Below are 4654 nucleotides of genomic sequence, written 5' to 3'. Positions count from 1 at the left end.
TTGCCAAGTTCCCCTTTAACTGCAGCGAGCTCAAGACCAACATGGCTCACATGAAGCCTGGAGCACAGACTAATCGACATCATCTCTGGCAGACAATGGGACTACTGTAATAGCAGGAGGGATTTTTCAATACAGGACAGTTTATAGTCTTGATGACAGAGAGTGCAAAATAAACTGGAATGGAAAAAGGATAAAAAGCCATGAGAAACAAGCAGAAGTAAAAGAAGGCAGGCGAGGCAAGAGAGTGATAAGGAAACAGAACAGATGAAGATAGGGACACAGGAGAGAGACAGCTGCTTCTCAAATCCCTTATCAGTGGGGTTCAAATGAAGTGAAGAATGGAGCAGGGAGAGAGTGAGGCTCAACAAGAGGTTTGTCTAAACATGTTCCCTCTGCTAGTGTTTTCCATAACTCACCTACTATATCTACACTTAACTTCTTTGGACTTTAATAAGTCAGTAAGCAGAATACTTTAGAGCTATTAGGCTAACTCATAATATACAGAGTTAAACTAAAAGGCACCAGCATCAAACAAAGACCTCTCACACACACCAGCCCTTAGTTAGGCAAACAAGGCCAAAAGTAGAGACTCAAAACACATTGAATTACCTAATCAGAGCTCTATTACGTGGAACCACAGGGCACAGGCCCTGCATTGTACATTTGTTCATCCTGAAAAACATTAAGGCTATGGCAAAAATCTCTGAGCACGATGACACATTGCATCAGTGACAAGAAGGATGCAAAAGCTCGGCTACACCATGTGATTCTGAAACTGGAGCGGTTCCCCTTGAGCGGTCAAATATCAATGTCAGGAAAGAGTGGGACACATGGACAGGCATGTTAGCGCCCTGTCAGCCTGGCTGTCAGGAGGAGGGAGATGAGCAGTGGGCACAAATACTCACAATCACCTAGAGACAACCATCTGTGCAAGTCAGGGTCCTGTCAGTCAGAGGGCCTCTCCATCTGTATTCTGTTCATTAACATTTGGAGGGGTTGAATGACGAGATAAAAAGATGATAAGAACATCCAGCTGACACTTCATTTGGAAGAGGATCTGAGTTGATGGAGTAATTAATATCTATGCCGATGAATTTATCCGTCTAAATGTTGAACATAGGTGCAAAATGTCGCATCTAGGAAGAAGCCCTTGCTCTTCAATTCAAAAGGGACAGCTCACTCCGACTCCAAGACATGACAGTTACAGTTATTTTGGATCCCTGCAGATAATGAAATGTGTGCATGTTCCTATAGACATTAACACCTCAAATATAAGCTTTCCCTTGGGAGGGGCCACAAAGCCAGTGAGGGAAACCTAAGAGCCAAGCAGTGTACAGATACTAAGGGGTAAATACGAACCACGGACCCTAATATAGGCTCCTGGCTAAACTTAGCTTTCCATAGCTTTAAACTATGTTGTCTTACGTTTCAAATGTCTCAACTCCTCCTCCGCCGTCAAACAGTAAAACCTCCATCCATGTAAGGAGAAGACACCTCCCACATATTTTATTTCAGATTACACAATCAACAAAATGATGTAACACACTGCTGTAAATGAAATACCGGCAAATTACAAGGACAACATGCAATGCCCTATACAACATAAATGATGATTAATGTCAATTGTGGACATAATATATTGTCTTTTTTTATACTTAAATGTCAAATATTTAAGTCTAGAAAAATCTTGTTTATTTAGTAACTCAATAACTGACTATTGACTATCGGGGCAGACTACAACAGAGATAACGTCCTCAAATAACGTGTCAAGTCAGCGCTACCCTTTGCCCCCAATAGGCAAAATTTGAAGCAACACACCCAAAGATCATAACAGCCTTTGATGTGAAGTACAGAAAGACACTGCTATATAGGAAAATCCATTTACACTAACATGGAGGAACTTTGATGATAGCACATGTATATGTATCCATCCTGAGACAAGCAGGTAGTTGAGAGATGAGAGAAGAAGTTGGGAAAGACTTTGAACTCAGAGGCAATGAAGAGTAAGAGGATGTACATGTACTACTTAATAAATATATGTATGTATGTCTCTATGCATTGTTTTATACTGATTCTGATATACAGACTAAGTCTATCTACTCAGAACTTATAAATCTGTTTAAAGTGTGGTTATAGGGCAGCGCCTGTCTAACTAATTAACTCTCTTGGTTTGAACTCTATTTCCACACAACATCCTATACATAGGAATATATTCCTTTGGTCAAGATGTCTGCAGCTGTAACGTGGTTTCAGGAAAGAATTGTTTGTATACGCAGACCAGCCATCAAAACACACAGTGCATCGCAGTTTGTTGCATACGGGGCTGCATAATAACTGATCGGTGCAGATCTCTGCATGATCAGTTTACTCAAAGCTTTCAAAATATCACTACTGGTGTGTTTACACAAGATGCCACACAGCCTTAGCATTGCGGATATTTCACATCAAGGTTCTTTTTTCCTGCATGTTCTCTGAAACACAGCTGGGCTGATTCCCTGTCTAGTTTCATAGTCTAGTTTCAAATAACTATACTGAGTCACTACACTATATATACACACACACACACACTAAATTCTTGTAGAGATGTACAACCTCATGTAAAATTTGCATTTAAAGTTGCTGTTATTAATACCCAATAGTCAAACTGACTGTTTCACTAATGAACTATTTATCTCCCAAACGTTGCTTGTTATCATCTTTTAAATGGTCTTGAATCACCGAGATAAGAGAACACTTGTGTAAATACACATAGGTGACAAACATACCACAGTGCAGGTTCAAGTGAACACGTCACAGAGTAAACAATTTTGTACAAACATCCGTGATGATGGATGCAAATCTGACTGACTTCCGCAATGTGACTCACTGAACCAATGTTTAACTAAAACCTGCCAAATAACAGAGTGCTATTCAAATAACAACAATTCAAATACAGAAGATTCTAACATGTGGATCAATTCAACACCCTAAAGGCTATGTACTGTAAAACAAGTAGGAATGATGCCCCCCCCTCACTCAGCATCATTCAAGTGAACAGAAAGACCTGAGTGCTGACATTCCTTCTAAAGATGAAAAAGAGAGGGGAAGAAAGGGTGATGAAGGGGCTGATCTGACAGGACCTGCTTTGGGGGTGTGCTGTGACCTACTTTTTAATTTCAACTGGTTATGCAACAGTGGGAGGAGGAACTCTTAACCCACGAATAGAGAAAAATACAGAGACCACCGACAGACTAAATGTTCAAGTGCGCAATGTAAGTTACGTACCAGTACTGGGTCAATGCCAAGCTAATGAAGGAAGAGCCTGAGGCAAGACAAATGAGTCAGCAGCCTGCAAATACACTCTTCCTCATTCTCTCACTATCCCCATTTCCTGTCCCACTTCAGAAGCACCTGGGGGTTTTTCAATTTAAGTTTTTCCATATTTTATGCTCTTCATTGACTACAAATGGCTCAACCATTTAGTAATATTCAAAAGAGTGCTGAAGAGGACATTATCAGCTTGTTGGCCACCCATTATAAAAACATGAGCGTGCACAAAAGGGCTCCTCTCGAGCTCTGATGGCTTTACGACACGACTGCAGCCTGAGCCACAACCTTTGAAAACATTCTACTTGTTTGGCCATCATATTGCCTTTCAATGCAAAGTAACACAATCAAAAGCAACACAGCTTTGCACAGACGCCCACAGACACACTGGCTCCATGTCCTGATACACTGTCTCTGCTGGTTCCGAACACCCAAATCCCCCGATATTTCCTGTTGGCTTTAGGACCATTCAGAACCAGGAGACGTGGTAAAACCAACTGTAAGGTACTGTACTAACTGACTGGGTTGACACAGAGCAGACAAAACTGCAGAGATAACAGGCTGGAGGATAGATTCATCTGCCAGCACCGAGTCAAATATTATCACCAGCTGCATGACATGCAAACTGTGCTCTGATCTCTTCTCAGGCAGGATGTTTGCATGATGACTAGAAGTTTTCAGAGGCATCTAGCATGACACAACATGTGTGGACTTGTGAGCGTAGTCATCATACTCGTCTTTCTCATAGCATGACACTGCAACACACAAAGTATATAACCTGGGCCAGGGCAGATTAATCACTGCCTTTCCTTCTCTTGGCCTAAATCTCAGACCAGCTTGTTGCTGCTTATTATATTAACCCTCCCTCTATCTCTCTCTCTCTCTCACACACACACACACACACACTCTAACTGACAGCACATGATGTACACTAAGTCTTTACCCTCCTTAACTGTATTAAATTACTTAAACTGTGTCACTGTGTCAACTGTTGTGACAAAACATACTAGAGAGGAGATCAATACACAAAAGTCTAAGAAGAAGAGTCATGAACATCAATACAGTAAATAAGACAAACTGGTTGTCAATTAGTGAAGTCACAGGGAATATGTCTCATTAGTGGTTGACCAATATGGGCTTTTTTAATGGTTGGTGGCAATATTTATGGAGCAGGGAGGCCGGTATATAATGCCGAAAACAAAGAGAAGTCGTGTGTACCATTATTCCTTGCACTTCCTATCTAATAGACATGGTTATCTCAGTTGTTTAGAAAAATATATTCAACTTCATTATTGTATACATTATGAAATAATATATATTTAACGCGAGCCAGTAACAGTTTTAGATC

The 4654-nt window shown here is 40.8% G+C and overlaps 1 protein-coding gene across 3 annotated transcripts in view; it reads right to left on the bottom strand.

The window, feature by feature from the left end:
• Nucleotides 1-4654, bottom strand: part of suco (SUN domain containing ossification factor) — a 38719-nt gene that overhangs the window by 21682 nt on the left and 12383 nt on the right. The gene's annotated exons all lie outside the window — the stretch shown is intronic.

This window comes from Morone saxatilis, unplaced genomic scaffold, assembly GCF_004916995.1.
Source record: "Morone saxatilis isolate NCDOM2014 unplaced genomic scaffold, NCSU_SB_2.0 Contig12, whole genome shotgun sequence".
In the NCBI taxonomy this organism is placed as follows: Eukaryota; Metazoa; Chordata; class Actinopteri; family Moronidae; genus Morone; species Morone saxatilis.
This window is presented reverse-complemented; position numbering and strand designations above follow the sequence as displayed.